This window comes from Falco biarmicus, chromosome 8 (genome assembly GCF_023638135.1).
Source record: "Falco biarmicus isolate bFalBia1 chromosome 8, bFalBia1.pri, whole genome shotgun sequence".
Taxonomy (NCBI): domain Eukaryota; kingdom Metazoa; phylum Chordata; class Aves; order Falconiformes; family Falconidae; genus Falco; species Falco biarmicus.
In genome coordinates, this window is record NC_079295.1 from 2,765,117 (window position 1) to 2,792,770 (window position 27,654).

At 39.5% G+C, this 27,654-nt stretch overlaps 1 protein-coding gene and 1 long non-coding RNA gene across 2 annotated transcripts in view; one reads left to right on the forward strand and one right to left on the reverse strand.

Annotated features, from left to right (window-relative positions):
• Positions 1–623: 623 nt before the first annotated feature.
• LOC130153992 (uncharacterized) lies at positions 624–10,738 on the reverse strand. Its single transcript, XR_008823555.1, has 2 exons — positions 10,567–10,738; positions 624–1,445 (listed from the first exon to the last, which is right to left on the reverse strand). It is a non-coding gene; the product is annotated as an uncharacterized LOC130153992 (long non-coding RNA).
• Positions 10,739–11,024: 286 nt separating this feature from the next.
• HECW2 (HECT, C2 and WW domain containing E3 ubiquitin protein ligase 2) overlaps positions 11,025–27,654 on the forward strand; it is a 176,348-nt gene continuing 159,718 nt past the window's right edge. The window contains exon 1 of the mRNA XM_056350145.1: positions 11,025–11,202. The gene's annotated coding sequence lies outside the window, so the exon portion shown is untranslated. The remainder of the gene's footprint in view (positions 11,203–27,654) is intronic.

Below are 27,654 nucleotides of genomic sequence, written 5' to 3' on the forward strand. Positions count from 1 at the left end.
CAAAACTACACCTTGGTGGCCAGGTTCTCATCTAATACCAAGGTATGCTAGCTGAGAATCTGATACTAGAATTCTTGGGTTCCAGCTAAGGTGCTGTTTTGTGAATAACTCCAGCTAAATCACTTAATATCCTTTGTCCCTTGATACACACCTGGCTAAGAATCGTAGCCTTATCAGTGCCTTATCAGTGTAGAAAAGTGATGTTTTGCCAGAGTAATTGAAGATACTTTATTGGGCTATACTGTATGTGTAAAATAATAATGATAAAAAAAACTTAATGCCAGAGCAGCTGCCAAGTTTCTGTTCGTCCCCATGTTTGCAGTAATCTGTCGAAACAAGCAAGAGCATCTCTCCTGATCGAAGAGTTTAATGGAACACACTGGGAAAGGTCATGCAAGTAGACTAGCCATGATTTGCAATGCACCAGTACTACTCTGTACAAACTATGTGAACACCTAAATGCTGTACATACACTTTTTTGTATAGTGCTGCTAGTAAATTTACAGTTGAAGTTGGTTTTAAGTAGTGTTCTTCATTCCCACATCACACTTGCTATGTTAGAAATTACTAACTATTCCATGAGGTTTCAGTAAAGCGGTGACATGGAAAAACAGGACTACAGAAACATTTTATAGTTTTATTATGGTAAAAGAATATTCCAACATTTATGAAAATATGAATTGCAATGAGGTGGCACTTAGGAAAAACAAATAAACAAAAACTTCCAAACAAAACTGACTGAACCCTTCAATTACATTTTTTTCCTGCCCAGTATACAAAATTGACAGGGAGAGTTTAATCCCTTTGTAGCAATAGTGACAGTGAAATCTGTTGTTACATTGAAATGGCGATTGCAAAGGAATTAAGCCTCATGGATTAAAATATTGCAAATTATATTTTTCAGTGAACTGAATAGATGCACTCAAGTACATTTATAATAAACAAGCAAAGAAAAAACCCTACCATCTGTCTATAAAAGCAGAATTTAACCATTGAATCTTACATGGAATTTAAAATTAAGATTTTACAATTTAACATAAAAGCTTTACGTTTGACAGACTTCATTATTGCCAAATTTTGGGTTAGGATTTTCACTGTAAACAACTTTCTTGTTACATTCCTATTGCCTCAAATAATCTGATGGGAAAAGATTCATGACCTACTTCAGTCTAATCTTGTATCTGTGTTTGGATCCATAACAAAAAAAAATTGAAATATACAATCTTGAATGAAAAAGTTACGTCTTTTCATATGCAGTTGCAACATTCTATGTTCCAGATCTTAACTCCAATATTCAGTTGGATAAAATTCCTGCTGGATTCATTCTGAAGTTCTTATTTCTTATTCCACCATTAGCACTTTTAGACTTGAAGTAGTGGACTTGTCTGTTCATGAATTTAGTGCTGCAGTTGCGTGTGATGTAAATGAACTAACAAAGCATACACCTAAAAGCAGAAGCAAAGTGTCCAGGGTGTAAAAAACCGTTATTTTTGAGACTAGAAGTCAAAATAACAGCATTTCATGCTTTCAAACAGAAGTTGTCTCATTCCTTTCTCCCTTGCTGTCTCTTCCCAATCATGGGGTCACCTGTCTGTCATATCAGGTCTTGTGCCCGTGGGATTGCATGGTGAACCCCTTCAATTTGCTAACTCAGCAATAAAACACACACTTTTACTGAGTTGGTATTCTCTCATTTTAGTGACTAGGACATTCTTTGCCATGCAGTTTGGTGGCTGCTAAAGCAGATGTGAAGTAAGTGATGGGACTGCTTGAGAAGGATTGGTGGGGATTTGAACCTCACCTTTTTGATGGTGGTAAGATGTTAACTCAGCTAAAGTTGTAACATGAAACTGCCTTTTTGTAGCTTTTGTAGCACTGGTATATTTTCATTCTAAAATCTAGCAATGCATACCCCAGAAAATTTACATTAAATTTTCCTAATTTCATTCACAGATTTGAAAGTGTATGGTATCTTGTGTGAGTTCAGAAAACTGTAGGCTCAGTGCTAGTCCTCTGGTTCAAAAATCCGAGAAAATAGTGAGTTCTGGACACATTCCGATCAGGGTCTGATAAATCTTTGCTTAATTGAGTGTCAACCATATGGTGCAGTTCAAAGGTCTAAGCAAAAATGTGCTGCTGCTTCGTTTTTATACTTTACATTAATGCGCTTGCTGTGGGAGAAACAGTATTGCTTTTCCTGCCACTTTCTATTCAGGTGTCAACCTAGCACTTCTCAGAAAAAAATAGACCTAATACCTGAAATAAATACTAGCTTCAGCAAGCTTCTCCAAATCATGTGTAATTTGAGGCAAACTAAGAGGTTTAACAAATATACACTAATGATATTTTCCAAAATATACCAAGTTGTAATCATAATGATTTTTAAATACATTACCTGGAATATTTTGTTTTTCTCATATGTCACACCTTTCTTTGTGGAAGTAATGTTATAACTGTGTGAAAGTGGTAGCTTGATGCCTGAATAGCATTCATTACTCATAAGAAAATTATGTGGCAGTGACGTTTTCTGCAGTAATATGTTATAGCACTTTACTGAAGTTATTCAGACACCTTTGATAATAGTGTAGTAAAGTACCATGAATTAGCCATCAAGATTAAAGGAACAGTTATTCCTTTTTTTTTTCCTGCTGCATTGAGCTTTTCACAGGAAATTAATTCCACTTATGCTTAATAAGATGCATTAGCTTAGATTTAAGTGTGGTATTCAAATCTGATTAGAACAGACTTTTCAGAATTCAGAGTCCTTTTCCTATTCACTGGTAAAATCCAGGTGCAAATATTCACCTTGCAGAACTTTCACCTTGCAGTAATCTGGTCATGTAATAACCAGATCACTTACACAGCTCAACTCACATGACCAAAAGTCTCCAGTATCTGTTGTCAAGTTCTATCATCTTTGTCCCCTGAACGAGAGTCCTTAAGATGAGATACATTTTTGCATGTGCAGGCTGCACTCCGTCATTGTAGGATCATTATTTGTAGAATAATGATAGCACTCTATACAGTCTTGCTTTAAAAATCTATAGTTATGATCTGTACAACACATTCAGACTTCACTAAAAAATGGGGGGTAGCATTTCATACAAGATGCTAGGTGATGCAGAGTAGCTCCTACAGGTTGCAAGTGAATGATGCCATTAACCGTTATCAGGCAAAACCTCACTATGGAAATCTGGATACCTGTCTGTGTAGTACATGGGCGGTGGCGTTATGTCTGTTCTTTCAGCCTGCCAGCATGTAAATACAAGTTTCATAATACACGGTTCAGTACTTTGCTTCAGAGGTTAGAAAGTGGATCTTTATTACAAAGTTTGGATAAATGGAGTATAAGTGAAGTCTCGAAAGCTGCCTTGTAAAACAACTGTTGTAGCAAACCACAAAACTAAGGCTTGCGCCTATCAACCAAAAAGAACAGAGGGGTGTTGATGTGGCAAGAATGATATGCTCTGTGAATTCTACTGTAGAATAAAGACAGATGGCATTTTATTTTTTGTATAAAGCTAAGTAGGTGAGGCCATAAATGTAGAACAGTGTGCTGCCTACCTCAGCTCAGTAGTGTTGCTATAAAACCAAAACCACATTTATCAGTGAGAGAAACATTTGTATGTGGTTTTGCTACACCTGGAATAATTCCCATGTGGTAGTTTGGATTCCTGCTCTGAAATCACATACCAGCCCAAAATCTTGTATGGGATTGCCTAATGTATGGTTGCCTAATACAGTGATGTGAGCTTAGCTGAAACCTGACAGGTATTCCTGATCCAAATACGTCAGGATAAGTGACTTTGATCTGTTCAAACTGCACTCCAGATATCCGTGTGGTATGTCATCTGTGTGTCAGAATATTTTAAACTGTAAATACTTGTAGAGATTTATTTTCTCCACGCTTCAGTTTTTAGGGAGTTTTTGCAACCATACTCTGGACTGGTCTTTAACTGTTTTTTCTTATCTTGTGAGTTTTTAAGGTTCATTGCAGGAGTTCCTTTTCTTCTTGGCTCTGCTTTTCCAAAGCACCTGCAGGATTTCAGGTTTAGTCTCCAGCACGCAGATTATGTGAACAAGAGTTACTGCATATTCAGCAGCATAGAGCAACATACACCACCATCCTTCTGTTTGAAGGGTAACACAGGTAGATAGTGATTTGGGTACAAGGCTCAGTGGTAGCTGTTCTGTTGATCACACTTCCTATTTGGGCATTATTTCCTCCTCCACTCTGTACTGGTTTTATTTACTCTGTAAACCCAAATTGTTGATTGTTGTTCTTTGTCAAGATTTGTGAAGATTTCTAATATTATTGCTTCCTCTAATATTCTTTGCTACCATTTCTTCCTTATGTGTCATCCACCCTTCTCCTGAGCACTTTTTAAATTTTGGAAGTGATTGTATTTCACAGATACATGCGATGTTTTTGCTTGTTGATGTTTGTCTTAACTTGAAGTGCAGTTTTAAGTTGTCCCTCTTCAGTTAAGCAGTTAAATTTGTGTTAGAATTTAAGGGCATGCTGAATGTACAAGCACGTTGCAGCATGTTGATATGCCTCATTGTGGCTTTAGTTTGGAGCCCTTATTTTTATGTGTTGTTCGGCTGAGTTTCCTATTCTCGCTTGTACTGGTTACATCACTGGGTCTGGGGATTCAGAATCTGTAAGCCTCAAAAATCTCATTTTTTGTTTGCTTAAATTTTTTGTAATACGTACAACAGATGTTGGAAATCTGAGTAAGAATTTTGAGTTTCGTAAAACCTTTCTATTATAAGGCAGAGGAACACATTAAAAGAAGTTATCTGTATAATTATTTACGTAAACTTTCTAAGTGAAAGGTACACCTACAGGTTGGTCTCTACTCCCTTGATTGTTTTTTTGATGTTTAATTTATGAACAAAAGTGTTGGCTCACACAGTAGACCTGCCCAATGAGCTATTGTTACATGAATATACATTTGGAATGGACAGGCTGCAACATTTCAAGGTGATCTGATACCCTACACAACATTAAAAAAATAGAATAAGTTATATTTATGTTCTCATGGCGTGTATGTTGCCATTGATACAAACTAATGGTTTGCCACTGCTGTCTTTCCACATGATGCCAAGGAAAAAAAGCCAGGTGAAAATTAACATAGAAGTTGTATAACACCTTGTAGTAAGACCAAGGTAAAAATATCAAAGTAGATCTTGCTTTTGCTTTGAGACTCAACAGGGAGTAAGATTATATTTGTGGCTGTCAGGATTTTGTGGTAATCTTTGTAGCAGTGCTGGATGGTTATGGTGACACTTCTACATGGAAAATGGACTGAACACTGGCTTGAAGGTCACCATAATTTGTATATTATGCAGTCACTGAAAGAATGTCTTCTCTCTCCAAATTTGGCAAAAGATTTGGGAAAGGTAGAACCCTAGTAATTTTCACCATTTGGAATCCAATTTTTAGCCAAAATAACAGTCTCGGTATCTGTACTTTAGACAACTCTGTGGATTCTTAAATACAAACTTATAGTCCTTTCATAACTGGTAGAGGATATAATGGGTAAGAAAGCTATTGTGGTTATCTATTTTGAATGGGACTTTTAAGAAGGTTTAGCTGGATTAGGCCCGGGCAAAAAGCTCCTTTGTTGATTCTGCAGGCTTTCAGAGTGGCTTTATTTTTCTGTCATTAACGTTTATTTGTTCTGTGCAGGATCAATGTGTCTCAAGTGTTTGACAGTTCTCTCTTGGTTCCTGATAAGTTGAGTTTCCATTGCTGATCATGCCTGTTAGTGAAATGTATATTTGTGTTACCCTGTCTGATAAAGAGTAGTGACACACAAGCATCTCCTGAAGAGAAACTTCCACTTACGAGTGAGAAGTATATTATTTCTGCCTGAGCTGCAGGGGCATTTCCAGCTCTTCTAAGTCTACATTCAATCCTATGTAGGATACAGAAGGAATTAAGGTCACTAGGGTAACCTGCTGCCTGGTTGCCGAAGAAATTATTGCTTTCTTCAAATAATTTAAGGAAAATTCATTGGTACTATAGATCGCTCACTTAATATCTGCTGCCTTGGATTACTAAATGCAGTAAATGCACTAAAGGGGTAATTGTTGTGGGAAGCAGTAAGACTCCTAACGAGATCACTTGAGGATTTTAGTCAAGTTATTGACCAAATGTGTAATTCAAATAACCACGGTTATTGTCTAGAGAGGTATAAACTAACATGAAGAGGGACTACAGATAAATACTCTGGGATTTGAGTCCTAGTGATATTAGTGATGTTGCAGTTTTGTGCTACCTGCTTGAGCCTTTTCTGCTTTCCCTTCCCTGGGGAAAACCAGGGATTGTTCCACTACTCTCAGTACAGATCTTTAAATTCTCTAGGGTTCTGATGCACATTTGTGATCCTCTTTTCAGCTGCACTAATGCCTTAATACCTTCACAATCTTTTTATCATCTGTCTTCTTAGCATTATGTTAGACTGTTGCCCCACACACTTCTCTTACTTGTTTCGGCAAGAATATTCCAAAAGAACGACGCGTTTCATTTCTTCTGTTACGGAAGCTTCCTGGTGGTACAAAAGCATGATCCACTGACACTGTAACACGCTACCTCAATACAGCTACATATACTGCAGGCTCTCTACAGATTTGACTGGCATGTTTATAAGTCAAATAGCAAGATCGTGAAAGTGAGTTTTACAGGTGACATTTTGGTAGGACTTCGGATGTGGTGTGTATGGATCCAATCCTATATTACTTTCCTAAGGGTACAGTTCTAAAATTAAGTCTCTGCAAGTATCAACGGAAACTGCCAATTGCTTTTGTCATCATACCTTTAACCCCAATTTGGTGATCTTTAAGCACATTTTAGTAACTGTCTGGAAGCATTAGGAACTGCAGCAGATTTAATTTCTGTACCCAAGAACTGTTTCCATAATTTCATAAAATGTTATTGGTAAGGAGATTGGTTTAATATTTGCAATTAATATACTTCTCATAAGTGGCTTACATTTTTCTAAATCAAAACTTGGCCATTATATATTAATGTTCCCCTAGGTCCAAGACCAGAAGGCCAACTCGGGTAAGCGCTGAGAGATACCCATGGGAGTTTTGCCAGATTAGGGTCTGCAGGTTTGGGCTCTAACCAGATCAGCCCAGATGGCCCGGTGCAGTGGGTCTCTCCTCTGCACACCAGAAGAGTGGAGAGCTGCTGCGAAGCCTCTTGACTCTCTGCCTGGATAAAAGCCTGCACTGGCACCAGGTAGTACCGGGTGGTGGCAGCTCCCGAGGGCCTGTGGACCAGATGCAGGCGGCTGGAGCAGCAAACGCCAGGCGTGCTTTCCCTCACTGTGCCCTCCTCTCTCTCTGCTCAGATTGCAGGGGCATGTGGCCTCCCATGGGGTGGACAACTCCACAGTGACTCGGGACTCTTTTCATGCCACAAAAATCCCTAGCTGGGGAGCTGCAGATGGTTTTCACTCTCATTAAGTCTTTTGTGCAGCAAAAAAGAGGCAGGGCAGGCCAGAGAATGTCCCCTGCAGATTCTGGCACCTAGGGTGATTCTTTGAATTAATACTTTCACCGGCTGCACAGTAATCTGTCCAGAAGTCTTGTGAAACATTACATTTCCATCCCACATGAATGTTCTTCCAGTTGATCCTTTTGCCTTTTTAATGGTCATGTCAAAGTAACTAGTATTTTGGGTATTCAGCTTGGCCCATTGTCTTGCAGAGAATTGATCTGCTGGGAAAATATGAAATCTTCATGTAACATAGAGCAGCATTTCTTGGCTTTTAATGCTTCTAGCCGTTTATAGGAAAGTTACCGCTCAAAGGGCATTGTTCTTCCTACACTCCACTGCTGAGTACACGGCGCTAGGTGATGACCTTCAGTAATGATTCACCAGGTCCTTCTTTGTTTGCTCTAAGTGGTAACCAAAAGGAAGAGAAAGAAAAGTAGTGGAATATTGCTTCATTTTCTTTATTTACTGTTTGCTGAAGAGTTATATATTGCTTTTTCTGTACTTGTCTCTTAAGTACTCATGTGGGAATTAAGCAATACTGCCAGGCAAAATGTATACTGCTTTTTAAGGTTAATATCTAATGAGTTATATTAAGTATTTGTCCTCTTTTGTTAAGTTACCAATGTCCAAAGTTAGAGCAGCTGTAAATCCCCGTTATAGAGGGTGCATCCTTATGTCAGTATGTCATGGGCTTTCATAGACACAAATTTAAGGGCATTAATTGGAAATTTTGAATGTCTATTTTTATGGCAAGGGATTTTTACAGTTCATAGGATTTTGCAGGTTTTTTACTAAACAGTTTCTGGGGGTGACTGAAAATTGTTTTTTCTCCAGTGAAACCTTTTCCAAGAACATAACACAAGCATTCTTTGGAAGTTTTAGTGTTCTAGTACTTCAGCTATTTTTAGGTGCTAATCCCCATGTGAGAGCAATGTAATTTTCCTAGCTTTCACTTAGTGATAGTTTTGCCTCAGATACATTGTAACTTAACTTTACAAAGGTATTTCTCCATCCGGAAAGGTGCTGCCATGTGTTGTGCACTGCACATCTCTGTTACAGAACGTGACTAGAGCCCTAGTGAAGACAGCAGGAATACCCACTTGGGAAAAGCTGATTTTGTACGAGTTTCTGTCACGTTGGTTTCTTTTGCATTAGTTTTTCAGAAAAGGAGAGATGAGATGGATGCGGGGGTGGGGAAGGCAATAGAGTTGGAAAGAGGAGAAAAGACAGCTGTTTGCTCCAGCAGAGCAGGCTGGTTTTCTCTGCTTTTGAGTCTGCTGAAGGTTAACTACTCATTGCCTCAGCACATGGCTCTGAGAAGTTAGGCTATTCCTTACTAGCATAGTGTCTGTAGGTGAAAAGCACCCATGAAGACAGAAGTAGCAATTCTTTTATGAAGTAATGTGCACCCAACTCTATTCTGTTACAGCCAGAGTTACCTCTGGGGAAAATAGAAAAGAATCCTAAATCGTACCAAAGGCACAGGAAGTGTTAGTAAAGAACTATGCAGGTAGCATCGCATACAATGTTAATATATCAGAAATGTAAGCATAGAAATCAACAGGTTTGTAATTACTGGAAAGCACTAGTCCTGAATTTCTACAAATACTTTAGGTTTTACTAGTGTGATCGCTGCCATTTATGTCTGGGGGGAAGTCAGGGGGATTTAAAGATTCATATGAATTAACATTTTTGTTCAATGGAAATAGGATTTTTCTAGCATGGACACAAGAACATTCTCCAAATCCATTTTGAGGGAGAGAAACATGAAAATCTAGTGTATGATTTATGTAGTTTTTTTTAATTTGACAGATGAGAAGTCTTAACATAAAGACAGTCTGCACTCATGTCACACCGTCAAAGGGCTTTTACAGCTTGCAAATCCACTGAGAATAATTCATTAGCTAACGGTTTTCATCTTCTCAGTTTCTCATCTTATCATCATAAAAATGTCATGATAACCAAAAACAAAGCACAAATATTGTAAGTGTTATGAAACTCTTGGCATTCTTTTCTTCATCTTGTTTCAGAAGGTAAAGTAGGCATTATATTAATGCCAAGGCAAGGTACTGCTGGAGAGAGAGAGGTATCTAAGAATGCCCAAATCACCACTAACCTGTATATGGTCACCCAAATCTGAACCTTTAATGTAAATCCAAACAGATTGCAATCACACATCGGCGTAGTACTCTGTTAAGTATAAGGAGTCAGGGAAAATTTGTGTAAGACAGATCGGTTGCACCCCGATCATTTGCACACTAAGCGTGTTTAAACGACACCGTAAGTACCAATACACGCGCAATTCACAGAAAAGAACCAAAACAAAGTTTTAAAGCTTCGTATAGATCAAGAGTGTTAATGACTTTCATAGCTTGACCTACTTTGGCATAGAGCCACATACGCTTATATCTGGAGCAGTTTGTCTAGTATTGTACAGAAGGGCTGAACAGCAAATTCCTTCCTCCTATTGAAGCCCAAACCAAAAGTGCCAAGGGCTTCGGTATAGGAAGGATTTCAAGCCCAGGGCTTTGAGAATAAGCCATGAGCTGGACAAGATTTACTTTGTATTTTGACGTACGTTAATTTAATATAGTTGCCAGCTGGCTATTCTGAAGGAGCAGTGTCTACAGAAACCCATTTAGTTGCCCATAAATTGGTACACATACATAATTTAGGAAACAGATGTAGAATACAAAGTAGTTAGGACTGATGAGCTCCTGGCTTGTGGGAAGATTTTGCCTTCCTGTGACTCAGAAACAAAAAGAAAGCACGAGGTGGTGTCTCGTAATAACCTGGACCTGGATCACGTAAGAGTGGGTTTAACATGTCCATTCCGCCTGCCGTTGGCGTTACCGTGTTTCTGTTGGGCCATGATTCTGCAGCATTTCACATCACCGGTCCTCCGACAATTACTGTGTGTATTATAGGTTTTAATTTAATTTACGTTTTTTGTAACCAAGTTTTCCTACGAAAACGTTCCTGAATTCACCGTGATGAACAAATTCAAGTGAAATTGCCGAAAAAGTAGGACGCATAGAGCTGCTTGCACCTACCCGCTCTCAGGCAGACAGGACAGCTGGCAGAGAAAATGGCCAAGGCCGGCTCCCCTTCCCGCTGGCGGCACCGGCAGGGCCAGTAACCGTACGTGAATGAAGAACAGCCACCGGCGTGCCAAGGCACCGTTCCGGCGGCGCGGCTGGCACGCAGCTACTGCCGGAGCACCGCGCCCCGGCCCCGCGGGAAGGCTGCTCCCCCGCCCGGCTGCGGAGTCCCCGCAGCCCCCCACCCGCAGCTCGCCGGGGCGAGCGCCTTTGTCAGCGGCTGCCCCGCGGAGAGCTCCCCGCCCCCGGCGCCGCCCAGGCCCGCGGGGCTGCGGCCCGGGGCCGCCCCCAGCCCGGCCCGCCGGTGGCTGCAGGGGGATGCCGGCGCGGGGGCGGAGGCCGCCGGAGGGGCGGGGGGCCCAGCCCGGCCGCTGAGGCGGCGCGGGGGCGGGGGGCGGCGCGGGCGGCCCTGCGCGGGGAGGCGCTCGCCCCGCCGTGGGCGCGGAGGGGCCGCCGCCGCCGGCGGGAGCCGCCTGCCGCAAGGACGGGGTGACTCCGGCCGCCGCCCGGCTCCGCAGCGGCGCGGGAGCCGCCCTCGCCCGGGGGCACCGCCGCGGGGCGCGGAGCCGCAGTGCGCGCCTCGGTGAGGTGAGTGGGCGCGCCCGCGGGGCCGCCCGGGGCCGGCGGGGGCGAGGGACGCGGCGGAGCCTCCGCGGGGGACCGGGCCGCGGCGGGGCCGGCGGCAGGTGCGGGGCCGTACGGGCCGGGGCGGCCGCAGCCCCCGCGCCGCGCTCCGCTGGTGCGTTCCAGCGCCCGCTGCCCGCCCCGTCATGCGGGAGCTGCCGCGGAGCCCCGCTGCGCGCCCTTGGCCGCCGTGCGCATCGCTTCTGGGCCGTTTCATTGTAACTGCTTCCCTGCCCGGGGAACGCGTTCGGCGCTTCGTGTGCCGCGTTTGTTCCTCCGCTCGTTGTTATCCCTCGCCATTTAACGTGCTTATTTATGTGTGAGGCTCTTCTCCAGATTTTATGTAGCCGTGTCCGTGGTGGGAAAGAAGGATCACTGCAGATTTCAAGCGTCTTGATTTCAAAACAATGGGGTTCAATGTCTGTTTCTATTTTCTCGTGTGCACGAAATACAGTGCGATGACAGCGAGGCGAAAAATAGGAAGAAAGGCTTGTATTCATGTTCTCACCATTCTGTGCATCTTTTTTGATGTGGAGATGTGTAATTCCTTTTCCTTCTTTTTTCCCCTCTCTTAGTACACTTGGTTTTTTCTCTTAACCGTTTCTGACCGCGTCACTGCAAGCTGTGAGGGTATTTAAAAAGAAATAAATTAAAAATTCTTTTTGGGGCTGACTGATGTCAAAATAAAGTGAGTGTGGTATGTGTAGATTAGTAGCAGTTACATAATTTATTATCTCATATTTTATTACTGGATATATGTCAGGAGCATGGAGAGAGTATTTATAACATCTCCCTCTTTTTTTTTTTTTTCTTTTTTTTTTTTTTTTTTTCCCCTTTTCTGGGATGCTGTGTGAGGGAGTGTTTGCACTACGATACATTGCATTGGAATGTCTCTAAGAGATTCAGCCCTGTACCCAAAATCCCAGCAGGGCCTTACCTTGCTTCACTTCATAAATATCCAGGGCTGCTTCCTGTATGTTCAAAAACTTCTTCTGTAGCTTTTTTTTCTTCTTTCCCCAACAATTACATTATTGTTTTACTTCTTTAAAAAAAGTAAGTCAGACCATTATAAATATTTCAATAGTAATTATTCATAGCCCTGAAGAACAGAAAGAAATCTATGTCAGGGATGGGTTAAAAAAACCCCTTCTTATATGCAGGTGAGCAGTTCACCTAGTTCTTAGATGCCTTTCGAAAAAATTGTCCTTATTAGATGACAGTGTATGGTTGCAGCCCATAAGGTATGGTGTCATTATTAGCATGTGAAAGGAACAAACCTATTGCAGCCTTTCAATCACCTCTGCTGTTCAGGTTCTAAATTTCCAAGAATGTGTATGCTTTCATGTCAGCTGGAGATACCACAGTGGATGTTAGGTGCTAGTCCATGTATGTGTGTCTGTCTTTCTGTCCTCACATCTTATGCTGGAATTTAAACACAATGCCTTAAAATGGGCTCTGACATTGCATGGAGCTCATGTGGTTGATTGGAGACCATTTTTAAAGTTACAGCTGGTAGTAGTTTAACTTCACAGAATTGTAGTTGAAAAGCCTTCTGTTCACCTGTCTTTATAAACAGCCTTCTGGTGGTGCCACTGCAAACTCGTGGTGTATCTTTCGGTCTTCTTAGCACTACGGAATTGGTGTGGGCTGGAGCACTTGCCAGGCTCCACAAGGACCCTCTGCCTTCCTTAAAGACCTATTTACTATCTTGCTATTTATTTTTGAAGTCGTTTTAGCTAATGGGTACTTTTCTTTGTTTTATGCTTCCAGTGCTTTTTCAAACCTGGTAGAATTCATAATGTTACGCCTTTAAGAAGCCCTATGATAGTAGAGTGGCTGCTCGCCAGAAAAAATATACTGTTTTGTCAGATTTCCTGGGGAGAAAGAGAAATAATTTTGTGTACCCCCCCCCTTTGTAAGATTAAATAGTAATGCCTGACTGGAATAAAAACACATTTTTTTTTCTTGTTGATGTGCCAGCATTCTTTAAACTGTAGCTAAAGCTCCAGTATGCTGCAAAATAAGGGGGTTTTCGGCGTATGGGACTCAATTGGCAGATTACATTTTTGAATAATGAAGTGGAATTCCTCTTCCATTTTTTCTTTTTTTTAATCCAAGTCGACATTTTTTCTTTGTTTTATTTTTTTAAAAAGCTCTCCTTTAGTCAGACAAACAGGATGCTTAGGGTATTGCATTTACTCCATTGGCTAATGTATACTGATACAAGGGAAATGGTGACAAAACACCTATTTGGATAATGTTACTTAATAATTGAAAACGAGATGTAAATATGTGCTTAAAATTAAGTAGCATGTTCAAAAACCCCTGTGTGAGACCATATCCAACAGCGCTGCCTTTCATAGTATGCTATGCTCTGAGTAGCTAAGCCTAATTTTGCTTGATCCTGCTGCCATCATGCATGGCACAGTCATACCTTTGTCTTCACATCATCCATTGCTGATCTTTTGGTCATATTACAAAGGGGGAGAGGCTAGAGTAAAGTTACTCGTTTACCAGTAGGAAGAGTATTACATTGCCCAACAGATGGAACTGAATTAAACGTTCTATATAAATAAAGTCGTCCAACCTAAAGGGAAAGGAGATGTACTCTTGCAACCTTGTGAGCCTGTGTTTTGGTGCTTTGAAGCTAATGGCAGTATATAACGTGTTTATCTAATCACATCAGGGCCCTTTGCAAGATGAAAATGAGATTAACTATTATTGTTACAAATTATTTTGATATTTTGTAAGAAAATTTATTTGTAAGAAAAGTTCCACGTCATTTCTATTGAAATAGAAGTAAACTGCTTGGCTTACATAGACAGTGATACAGGGCCTCTGTGATGTTCCTCTGTGGCAGCTTGTTTGCGATCAGTTGGAATGTCAGTGATACTGAAGAAAAGGTTGAAAATGCCCGTTTCTCTGGCAGTGAGATCGACAGTGGTGATAAAGCTTTGTGTAGCACGGACATGTGTTACAAGGGCACCTCTTCATGGCATGAGATGCCAAGTAGAACGTGATCCTAGAATACCGTAGTACTTGTAGAAGAGTTCAAGTAACACTTTATTATTTTTTTTTATTTCTTACAGAAATGTAGACATCAGTGTTTGAAACCTGTGTCTTAAAATCGATTACGTATTTGGCAAAATTAGCACAGTAGTTGCATGCTCTCTTCTGAGCATCTTGATAAAATTTCTGAGTCGTCATGTTAAAAGGCTGCAGTCAAACTGAATTCTCATTGGGAAGTGCAAGCCCTGGACTGTTAGTCTGAGATGTAGTCACTCACGCTACAAGCGCACGTGTTCCAGCCAGCCTTCCAACACCTAGGGATGGTATAGTTTCTTTTGATGATGTTGGTGTTAGGTTTCCGAGTTCTGCTGACAGGGTGTGTGAATTCAGATTTTGAGGTAGATGGCTAGTCATAGCTTTCATATCTCTGTCTTTATTTGTGGAGAGCTGTTCCTTCTTCTCGTGATACTCTGTAGTACTGGGGAGAAAATTAAAAGTGACTGAGTCTAAATCTGGTTTGGAAATAGACAGTTATGATGACTATCTTGATTGTACCAGTATTTTGTGTTACATTACATTTCCACAGTTCTGTGTCACAACTTGTGGGTTTTTTGATTGGAGAAGACTGGTAGGCCGACGCCAGTTGCTTAATGGACAGTAATACTTGTATTTTGTAATTTCTGTAGTAAATTTGCCCCGAAGTATAGTTTTGAAAAACAATAGATAATAATCATGTTTGAAAGACAGTTTTGAAAGATGAAAATATTGAAAGAGGATCTTTGAAGTGTAGTCATCAACCTTTCTACATGGTACAGTTGCAGCTTGTGTGTGTTCTGGAGAAGCAGTAATAATTAAAATTAATTTGAAATTGAAATGTGAATCCAGCATTATTTGTCCAAGAGACATGATTAGTACAGTCAAGCCAAACTTAATGATTGAAATAGTGCACTATTTGTCCTTTAGGACTAAGCAAGGACCCAAAAGTGGATGATTGATGGGTCATCTGAGCTGTTTGCTTTTGGGGGTGTTAAGGAGTCATTGTGACATGTTTAAGAATTTGGGGTTTTGTTCTTTGTATTGGCACTGGAAATGGGGAAAAATCTTGAAAATAAAGACTAGGATGTTGAAATAAAGCGTACTGTTGAGCTGGTGCTTCTTGCTGCTGGCATATAACAAATCATGAGATCAGCAGAGAAGCTGGGAAGTTCAGATTTCTTGAGGCACCTGCCTCTATTTGTTTGTGAAACTGTATGTACGCACATAATTTAGTCATTAAAACTTTAATAACATTGTCACTATGCCTATATGCCTTCTGTTGACCACCAGAGAAAGATATTAGGTAACAAAAAATAACATTTTGATAACAAGCCCACCTAAATATTGCATGGACAGTCAAATGTGTTTTGTTAAGTGCTGTGGTGGCCAGGATCCATTGGCTAGGATCCACTTGTAAAATGAGATTAAAAGTTTCTGTGCTTGACAAATACAATGTCATTAGTTTAAAAATTCCCTGAAGGCTGGGTATTGTAATTAGATGAGCCCAAAGCATGCAACAGTAAAACTCGTTTTCTTCCAGGAATGACCAGCAGCATCTTTAAAAAAAGAAAAGATTGACTGATCCTTGTCAGATAGAATAACCACAGTAAGAAAGAAGAGTTTCCCAGAAATGAATGTGACAGCTGAAGCCACAGCACCTCATGGTGGGTGGAGTGGGTCAGCCACAGTCTGGTGGGAAGCAGCAAGGACTGTGAGGATCCTGCTGAAAGAACGTTTCAAAGTGATCATTCACAAGGTGCTCCATATCAATGACTTCACTAAATTGGATATTATAGGTGCTGAGTATTGGCAAAATGGCAATAAAAAATTACAAAACCAGCAACTCCCTTTGCATCCAAATTGTCACAAAAAGGCATATACCTGTCTTTGTGCAATTCCTTAACTTCATGCTCTCAAGAGCATGTGAGCTTCATAGAGCTAGGTTACAATGTTCCAGCTTCAAAAGGTGTGCTTGTTAAGCTGTGTGTTTTCTTTATTTAACATGCATTTTAAAACCAGCTAATCTGCTTGGTTGGTCTTGTTATTCTTCTGCTAGGTTACTAATTTGAATTATTTTGAGCTGGTAGTTTGATAGGAGTTATTTCTCCCACTAGAAATAAGAATAGAGATTGTAAACTTACCTCTTTAAAACGTAGCCATAGCTACATAAAAACCCATTAATTTATGCTGCTTGATTAATTGCTCTAATAAAAATGTCTACATTGTCTTAATGAACGTAAATATTGTTGTCAAGGGAGTAATTTCCCAAATATTTATATTGCATAGGAAAACACGAAAATTACAAATGTAGCTGTGGAGGGCTTTCTGGAACTTGCAGAACTTTTTGCTGGGTCAGTAAGGCTGTGGCTGTACCTGCTAAGAGCCTGAGCTTGAATGCTGTCCCATGTTGGTGGGCTCCTTGGCATGCTTTTGGCCAGTGCCAGCAGCCCAAATGAGGGACAGGTCAGGGAAAGGCGTGGACCAGGGACTATCCCAAAATGGGCTATGGATAAGACAGCCCTGTTTTGTGAGGGAAGAGCGTTTAATGTGTGCGCTGTACTGCATGGCTTCAGCAGCTGTTTCCTGGCCTGTTCTGCATAGGAGTGCAGATGTGGCCATAAAGGTGCTTCTGGATGTTTTTGGATGAGAAAAAGCTCCCGTTGCCTGCAGTTTACCTACAGAAAAACAAGAAGCCACTGTCATTCATGAGAAAGCAACACTTAAGAAAATTCATTGTGTGTTGTTTCTTATTTGTGTGTCTGTTTAAAAAAAAAAATATATATATACACCCCACCCCTATTATTTCATATAACAACTAGCTTCTCGTGTTTTGAATAATACCGTGTTGAGTAATGTCCAGATCTTCCAGAAATGCTGTTAGGGTCTTGTAAGCAGGTACATCAAAGTATCAGAACTAGAATAAATGTACGAGTTCTGGTCTTACATGGTAGTTTTGTCTCAGATGTTCACCTGAACAATCTCTGAGTGTGTAGCTATGATGCCACTTCTCTGTTTCATCTCCTAAAAAGTGTTTTGGCTTTCTTAGAATGAAGTAACTTCCAGCAAAATGTAACTTAAACCTACCTCAAAGTTTATAAACACATTCTAGTAACTTGAGTAAATGTGTATTATGAACTTGCTCTGAACTTGAATAAGTATATGTTATGTTGGATTGTTAAGTGTGACAGGTTGTTATTATTCATTATGAGACTATTAGTTAATGTAGAGAGCCACTGTAAACACCATGGTGCTGCTGCTCAGCAGTTGTAAATTGTCGTGCTCCTTCATGTTCCACAGAATTCTGACAATTCCCACTTTATGCCTTAGTTTGTGTCACATGTTTAGTTACGCTGAACAGTTCAGATACATATTTGTTCCCTATACCAAAGATGCCAGCTTTTCTTTTGAGGAAGGGAGGTGGGGGTTTTTTCCCTCCTTGGGCATCGTGTGAAATAAAGGTAAAATATGGGTAAATAAAGTCAAATTGTCATATTTTATGTTCTTGGAGATGGACTAATTGTTGGTTTAAAATTTTACCCTTATTTTCCTTAATTGAATTTGGGTGGATGTTTTTTGTTTGTTTACTGTATTGAGGTTGATGTGTTAATTTCGCCTTGTAGTCTTGAAAATACTAATTTCTAGTGAGATTCTGTGTTTCACAGTGACTCACTGTTTTGGAAGAAACGTTTGCTTTTATGTTGTTTCATTTCCTCGTAATACTGATATTTATACTAACTGCAAAAGCATAGACTGAAGTACTGGATTTCTAGCTAAGGTAAGTTAATAGGTAAAAGGCTTTGGTTTAGATAAACTACAAAAAAGTCTGGTTTTGACTTCTGTTGAACTTAAACCATGTTTGCCTCATCACAATAGGATAGTGCACTAACTGAAACAATCAACTGCCACGGCTTGAAGAACATGAAGTCGGGAGGTTTTTAAAGCCTGCTTACGCAAGCCCCTTTAAAGCTTGCTTATGCTTATCTCAGGTTGTAAAGAGTTTGAGGTACTGTAGATCCAAGAGGTAAGTTCAGCACCTCTTGGCGTAAGCTTTATCGGTTGTCAGCTGGCTGTACAGAGAGAGCCCTTTATTAAGGGGGAAAAAAATTGCTAACAAGTTTTGTCTCTTGCTTCTATAGACAAATTTATTTCTATTGCATTTCTTGATTATAAGTGGGTGGGGTAAATGAAGTCTACAAGGAGGACTAATACATGTATTTAATTTTTCTCTTTAATTTGATGGGAGAACTACCATATGTTGGCACAAAAGAAGCCTTTCTTTTAATCTTACAACTGGTTTTTTTCTTACTGTAAATTGGTCATTCCTATACTGCCTTCCCCCCCCCCTCAGTGACACAGTCCGTCTTGTAGTGTTTATTCAATGAAGAAAATGTAAGCTTCTGGTCTTGTGCACGTGTCTTCTTTCCAAAGTTTGTGGTGTTATTGTTGCCATGTAGGTGCTTTTCTTTCTAATGCTTAGATAAAAATCCACGGCCAAAAAATGGGAGGCTGCTCTGAGGGAACAAAACACAAGCACTGAAGAACTTTCAAGTGCTCAATCTGGAAAAACCGAGGTTCTTTTCCTCAAATCTTCAATGTAATTTCAGGGTTTTTGGTGAGGCTCTAATATGTGGAAACTTCTCTGACAGATTGTGATTTTTGAATCAATGGTATCCCTTCAGTAATGCATAAGACGGTGTTGGCTCTCTGTATATTAAACACTTTGTTAACTAAAATATGCATTCATTAACCACATGTGAAATATTTTTAAAAATAATAGAAGCAGTTTTCGTAGGTATGGGTGACGAGTTCAGTCTTCCAGATGTCACAGAAGTAAGAAAAGCCTGGTGCAAGTCATATATCTGAACTTCATTACCGAAGGAAAAGTGTGTTGACTTAGTGTCTTAGCTGATTGTATGTCATTTGGAAAATGAAAAGCAGTATAGAAAGAGTAAAGGATTTGGCTTTATACTGAATATGCTTCATGACTTGTGATGTAGGCTGGAAGTCAGCTGCAAGCAACCCTTATTTTTCAAATAATTATTTTGATCGTGGTTTGCAACCCTAACATAAATTAATTAATGTTTACTCATATAAGCAGCCCCATGAAAAATCAATATCATAATCATTCCTTGTTAGTACAGAAGTGGTTGTTAAGTCCCTCCCTGCCCCTGCAGTCTTGACAGCAGCTGGGGCAGGACGATTAGATCTGTGCAATACCACAACAGATGCTGATTGTGTGTCGTCTTGCTGTTGTGGGTGGCTTTTCCTTTTGTTGCTTCTCTGTCCAAAATACATTTAAAATGTAAACCTCATTTATTATCTCTTGGGAAACGGGTAACAAAATCTTTTACTTTCAGATTGATGACCTAAGTCTAATGCAGATTTGAAGCCTAGAAATTCTGTCTTCTAAGTGAGGAGAAATTAAGGGAAGTTTTGCATCCTGTCGAGAAAAAAATTAGTCTTTTCAGCCGAGTTCTGTACTTAATAATTTGAATATGGGAAACTGGTCTTGTGTGTAACACTATTGTATTTTTTTGATGTTTTCAAACTTACAGAGATTTGCTGAAAAAGGAGACACTTGTAGGCCTGATTCTGGCTAATGTAAATGGGCATAACACTAAATTGGGCTACTGTGATTTACGCTTCCTAAATCAGGCCAAGTACAGTTTAAATTAAGTGGATTAACAGAATGTAATCTGCTTTGATTAGTGTATCTGATCAGTTTTTCCTTTGATCTGTGCAGTGTACTAAGGAACTAGTTTAAAACTTTGGTCTGTCTTCCAAAATGTAGTTTACTACAGAACGCCCCCCCCCCCCCCCCCCCCAAAGTATTGCATGATACGTTCACATTTTCTGTATGTGGGGAAAAAGTTTTCTTGGATTAATATTGTACTTTCCAGCCTACTTGCTGGGTATCTGTATTACTGCACATACTCTGTCACCTTTCTAAAACCTTAGATAATTCAGTCTTAACTGAACTTGACTGGAGACATTTTGTCTCATTAAAATGTAAATGTAGGTAATCATACTTTGCATTTTTTTATCTCTTCACTTACAAGTTCAGTTCTTGTTGTTAAGTTACCTGGAATTAAAAACAGTTGATGCATGATGTCTAGAGCATGAATATTCCAAGCTGTAGTTAGGTGCTATAGCCACGTCTTCATCTGCAGGTGGTATTTTATTTATCTGTAGTTTGTATTAAATAGCATGGCTAGCAGTGTTACTGAGGTGAAGAGAATACCACTTAATTTACCGTTAGCAGGCACTGAATGTGTAAGAGTGCAGACTGTCTGCTTTTTTTTTTTTTGACAGCAATGTAGTGTGGATTTAAGTATTTATCCGTTATTCATACATGGAAAGGACCCAAGGAATAGAGTTACAAGTGTTTATAGCACTGTTCCTCTTGGACCAAGCAGGAAAAATTCTTGTATAGTCATTTGCGGTGGAAAGAACGAGTTGGACTGTGAACTATCCCCTAGGTGTGCCGTTCTGGCACAATGCAATTAGCAAAGCCCAGGATTAACGCTGAAAGAACTGGGGTTAACAGTGCTCTTGGTCATAAGGATTCAGTGGAGCGGTCTTCCAAATCAGATCGGTGAAATCTGAACTACAAATGCTTCCAGACTTCTGGTTTTGAGAAGGCTCTTTCATGACAAATGATGTCTCAATGTGAAAAGCTTCCTCTTCTTGTCACCCTTATCTTGCTTTCAAAAAGCACGCAAGTAAAAATGCTACCCTAAACAGTGCTTTTGTTTCTTAAATATGGCAACTGCCCTTAAATCTGTTCAGGACTTCACTATTGCTTTTGATTTACAAACACTGTAATGTTGGTCTTGGTGGTGGCATAAAGCCCAAAGACTAGAGCATAAATCCTCCTGTTTGCTGTTGAAACTTAGGATAGGGAAGTAATGCATCTCCAAAACACTTTCAAGCTTCACAAGCACCATATCTTCACAGAAATAATATTCTATAAAGAGTTATGCCTGACATCCGATTCTTGAGTGACAGTTCAACCATTATGGAACTGATCATTCTAAATTCAGCTTGCTTATTGTAAGAGTCCAAGTGATTGTATGTAATATCAGATCTGAGATTGTTTTCCCCTCTAATTATCATTAGTGTGTGTTTTAATGTGGCATTTTAATTACAAACCCACAGAACTTTAATCAATTTAACCACAGAACAAAAACAAATTGCGTTTTAAGACTATATATCCTGAAATGTCATGTTTCCATTATCTTTAAATTATTCTTTTGATTCCTTCCTTTGAAGTTTTCCTGTCTTATCATCTTGTATGTCCCAAAGCACTTTATCTTCTGATTTCCTTCCTTCGCTGATTTTTTTTTTTTTTTTCCTTTCTCTCTCTATTAGTTTTGTCTTCAGGCATCTCTGCAGCTCTCTTGTCATTTTCATTCCTCCCCAGACATCCAGTAATTTTTTATTCCTTTAGTTCTATGCCTACACATTCATTCTCATGGTCTTGGCCATCCTTTTCTTTCTTGTCCTTTCTAGTTTAGTAAGGATGGAAGTCTGGAGAGTGAGGTGAAGTTTGATTACCCTTGAGTACAGTAATAAAAAAAAAAAAAAATTTAAAAGGATGTATTCTGGCTGTTGCAGGTACCTCTGGAGACAGCCGTGGGACTGAGAAAATGTGAATTAAAAGGATAATAAGGGATGTGGTTAGGATGCAGCTCCCTCTCCGCTCTGCCTGGTCTGTAACAGGTGATTTGGGTCGCATTTTTATATCAATTGCAGAACTCTGCCAGTGCTCTAAGTTTTCTTAAAGATAGTGCGTCTGAGAGCCTGAAAGTCCTTGATGTCAAATTTTCTCCCATGTCTCAGGAAAGGGTGGCACATACTAGCTTTTTCTTTCACCTCTAACAGCTCCGGTGCATTGGCAATAAGGAGGAACATTTACTTGATTTTTTTTTTTTTCCCTGTCTTCCTTAATGGAAGAGAGGGATGCTGTCTTCCAAAATATGCAACGAGGGAAATGGAGCAAAGAGTGATTTGGATCGATCTGCAAACTAATTTTCTGCAGGTATTCGTATGTTTTTTGTCAGTTTTTTATCAGTTGGAGTAAGTTTTACTGGTTTTTTTTTTCACAGAACATAGCTATAAATGATTAAGGGTAAGACACAGATGACACAGATTTATTTTTTTTTTTAGTTTCTTCAAAAAACTAAAAATACAGTGCTATGCCCACGCACAGAATACTAATTTTAGGTTGAGATTATTTTAGCAAAATCATGGAATTGTTGGAGACGTTTCTGAGCTGAGAACAAATTTGTAACGTTTTTACAATGTTTTCTGCATACAGTATTTTTTGAAGCATCAGTCTAGAAGTGATCCTTGATGCTTTATTAGGTTTGGAAAAGTAATTTTATCAGAAGCCAGGAGTGTGAGCAATAAGCAAATTTAAGTAATTTATATGTACTTAAGCAGACGTAAGGGTTGCAGAAATATTTGCTGCATGTTAGTGGTGCTTCTACAATTCCTGAATAATGAAAACCCTTTGCTGTTTCTTTTAGAACAGTGGTGCTTTAATTGCATCTGGTCTTGAAACTCCTTGATACAGGCTGTTATATTTGTTTGAATTACTGGAAAAAATAATTCCTCTGGCACCATGTCCAGAAACCTTTTGTACTCTCATTTGCTTTGTTATCTTTGAATATTATGATTAGTATCAACACTTAGAAACTCCACACAGGTTAACTTCGCTGCTGTAACTGATCCTACTGAAATGTGTTGGTGCCTAAAATTCTGAGTTTTGATCCTTTTTGGCTTTCCTGTCTAATGGTCTTGTTGAAGTTGGTTGCAGCAAAGAATTTCAAAAACAGCTGTATAAGGATTTCTGGTCATTAACTTCTGTCAGTGTCCTCTGTTATTTCAGTGCATCTGAATTCATGTGTTGCCCTTCGATTGTGGTTCTCTTCATTTGAGGCACAAAATTGTAGGTTATGCTCTTGAATTTCTGTTGTATTTGATGAGAATTTGGTACTGGGTAATGCCTACTGAGCTGGAGCTATGTCTTGCACTGAAAAATAACATACCAGTTATATAATTCATAACAAGATGATCAGATAGTAAAATTAGAATGCCCTTTCTTTTGGAAATCTATGGAGGCAAACAAGCAGTTTCATGGGAGATGAACCAGTTTTGCAAAATCAAAGGCACAAGTCACAGTTTCATTGTAAGGATTTGGTATAGCTTGGTACAACTGTAGAGCAACACAGTGTTACTGAGTTGCCAATTAACATCTTCGTTTCACTGTTAACACATTCAGAAGAGAGCTGGGCTTTGCAGAAAGAGGAAGAGAAAAAATATGTGTGTCAAAATGCAATTAAATATTCAGCCATAATTGTTTTGTCTGGAGAAGACTCTGGCAATTGCGTAAGCTATGTGTTGGATGTGTATCCATCACTAGTTGTACAAACTGCAGTACGTACAGAAGTGTACTAAGGTGGAAGGCAAGTTAACCTGTATAAATGCAGTGCATTTCAGCATGCCATGTGAGAAACACAAAGTGAAAGATTGATTATATAGAAGAAGGAAATGCCAGAACATGAGCACTGATGCAGTTACTTGGTGAATTTCCTGGTAGCGTTATCATAGATTATGTTTCATTTCTCTCTGTGTGTGTCCCCATCATCAAAATAGCTGCAAAATATCAAATTAACAGTGTTATTAAACCTGCCTGATTGCTGTTTCTGCTGTAGTTACCGCTACTGTTTTCTTCCCATTTTCTTTCTTCTCCACTGTTGATGTGTGAGAAAGAAATTACTCTGGATTGTCTTTACAGTTAAAATATGTTCATTTGAGTGCAGGCAGTCAGTATAATTTTTAGGGAAATTACTGATTCACATTGGAAGTGTCTACCCATCCCCTGAAGTACTGCAGTTGTCCGAGCTCCTTGTGCTTTCCAAATGCTAAGTAAACGGTTCTTTTAAATCACCATAAGCATCTTTTTAAAAGCAAACAAACAAACCAACCCAAACAAATAATAAAAAAACAACATTAAAAAACCACAAATGAAATGCAAAAACCACCAAGAGATAAGTTGCATTGTATTGCGCTGCATTCTGAAGGTGATCCAAGATGGACTTGCTGTGGTTTGATGCAGTAAAATTCCACCTTCTAAAGTGGCTTTTCTGTTTTTCATTCTTCCCTTTGAGAGCTGAGGGCGGAGATCTTGACATGTTCCACGTAGAAAGGAAATCTCTGAAGTAGCTTTCTCCTAGCACGTTCGTGGTCATGGAGAACAGGAACGTGGCCTTGAAGTGAAGCTTGTGCAGTGCAGGGAGCCTGCTGTATGAGTCAGCTTTGCTTCTGTTGCTGGTGGTGGAAGAGCTAGCTGATTGGGTGGGAGTGTGTGTGCAATATATTTGGGATCTAGGGAAAATAAAAAAAACTTAATGGGAAGAAAAGAATTTTAAAAATGTACTTCTACAAAACAGATTGGATCATGGAGGTCAAAGAACAGCACATAGGAGCATCAGACGTGTTGAAAAGAGTAGCAGTTTAAGAAGAATCAGGGTTGTGGTAAGCCTTAATGAATCTGTCTATCTTCTTTTGTTTTCATTAAAATCCTGGAGTGCAGGCTAACTTAAAAATAATAATTGTATGTTTTATTGCTTAACTTCTTAGGAAGTGGAAATGGCCATTATTTTGGTAAATGGATGGAAATTTTGTCAGGTTTTATGGCTCAGAAAGAACCTCTGACATAACATTATCTTGAAACTCTCAACAGTACCAGCCCCGTCTTACCCTGCTCTTCCTATAGTCATTAAACAGGCAGGATTACAAATTTTGTTGCTCTTTCAGCAACTGAAGAACATCAGCATCAGAAAAATAGAGACTGATAGCTTGTTCTTCTAGTACAGAGGCCAGGAGACCTTATACTTTCTCTATAAGGTTAAAATCACAAAAGTATTTTTTAAATGTACTGTTGACATCTGTAGGAGTTTCAGAATGACTGAAGAAGAATATAGTAGACCTAGACAAAGTATGAAATAGCTTAATGAAATTAAGCTGAGGAGTTGTCTTTTAAATCTTGGTAAAAAAGGCAGATGAGAAGGATATGACAAATACATACAGAATCATGGAAATATTCATGGTATCATGAACATACAGAGAAACTGAATAGATTTGTGTGTGGGGGGGTTCCTCTCATTTTTCAGATAGTGTAAGATCTAGGAGGAGGCATCTAGCCAAACCATCATGGAACAAGCATTAAGAAAGCATAATTAATTCATACTTGTCATAAAATAACGTGGGAGTCAAACCCAGGTACATTCCATGACAGTAATACTCGGAAACGGCTCAGAGCTGTGCACAAACGTGGCAGGATTTGGGGCGAATCGGAGGTGGAAGATGCAGCTTATACTGAGTGAACTGGTAAGACTGGGAGTTGGGGGAATAAACAGGCTTCTGAACGTGCAAGTCCTTTTTCAGACTTCAGACAGCAGCATCAATCTTTGAAACTAATTGTATGTAGAAAATAACAGCTCGGAGTTTAACTTGGAAGGTGAACTTACTACTAGGAAGTTGATCAGGTACATCAGAGAGAATGTTGTCAGAGCCAAGAGGGTCTGTAAAGGATACCTGCCGTTCCTTTTCCTTGTTTGCAGGCGGAGCTGACTGTTGTTTTTGTTAAAGGGAGAAGGATTTACACACTCCGGCTGCTGGCATATTTTAGTTCCCTCCTTTTCTGTTTGTGGCTGGTTGCTTTGTGCTTATCAATATTTTGTAAGACGTTAGATCATTCAGTGTGCTTCTTTTTTCGTTTATTTCCCCCGCCCCCTGTTGGCTCTTCACAGGGCAGACAACAGGACAGACAATTCTTGAGTTTTGCTATTAGAGTCTATATGGGTGGCTGTACAGTTCTGGAATTGATATTGTTGTCAAAGTGAGAACATTGAAGGATACAGGAAATATATGTAAAATTTTGTAATTATTGTATTTTGAGTTGCATGACTGTTACTGTGTTCTCCTCTGCAATTTCAAGAGGATAATTGAATAGCCTGATGTTTTGAAAAATACCAAGGAATACGAGTAACAGTTCACAAATACTAGACACCCCTGATGTTTTCTTCCATTAGATAGCATGAAGTGGCCCATGTGATTATGGCTATGGGGATGTTTTAAACTGTAATGGCTGTGTTCAAGGCCAGTCCTTAATGCAAAAGCGAGGGAAAGGAAGAGGCAGAATTTGAGTGAAAATCCATGTAACTATTGGTTCCCCAAAGCTACCCTTAAAACCAGAAAAACAAATTGACTGCTGTTGCGGTGAGAACCTTTTATTCTTTTTATGCTTCGCTTTCAGTGTGGAGGCTAAATGATACGTGCTTTGGAAATACTGTTTTATGTCAATGCATTCATGCAGTAATTCTGTGTAAGGGAAGACTTCACTGCTAGAGAAGAGCTTTGGGTAATCTAATCACATTCCAGCCCACTGACAAGTTGCAGGTGGTGCTCTGGCTGCTGTTCCAGAAAACAGTGACTCATGACCTACAGCAGGGCTAAGACATAGGTAGGCCCACATTGTGCTGAGTTTTAGTTGAACTAAGACATGCGTTTGCATTTTTTCCACAATGTTTTCTAGACAATTAAATGCACTCAGTTGTGATTCAGTAAATGTTGTTTTTTGACAGAGATGCCAAGCTTGTTAAAATACTTCTGGATTCTTTAAGAGAAGCCTTTAAAATGCTTTATAGAACTTACTATGATTAATTATTTTATGAGGTGTTTCAGAATAAGGAAAACAAATGTGAGGAAAAACTGGCTGAAAGCAAAAAATAAGCAGCTACTGTGCTTGGAAGGAAAGGTAAATAGGGTTAATTTAAGCGTTTTGCACTTGAGTTCATGAAGACTGTTCGCTTACAGTACTGTTATGACATGCAAAAATTTGCTGCAGATGTGGGTGAGAATTTTTGTTGTATTGCAAATTGTCTTCACCGAGAAATCTTGCTTTGTGTTATAGGATGCTTCTAGTGATTTGGTGAGATTTTCTTGTAAATGGATTGTAATTTCTGTGAATGTACTGGTAGTGCACACCTCAAAGATTAGCCCATACAGTTGTGGAGATGTGATACATGTAGGTTAGTCAGTATGGACCATCACCCAGTGCAAGGACATTGAGAAAGTTGGTCTTGTCAGTTGAGGACTTTGAGGCAGTGGGAAGGAGACATAGGGTTAAATGACTTTTTAATTAAATCCAAATCTAATGACCATGTCAAATCATCATTTAGTCTGTTGAAGAGTCCCTATGTTTGTCAGCTGTTATTGGCATGTTAGCTTTAATTAACAGGCTAAAAATAATTAAATAATGCATTTATTACTATACTTTGTTCTAGTTTTATGTTTCTTGAT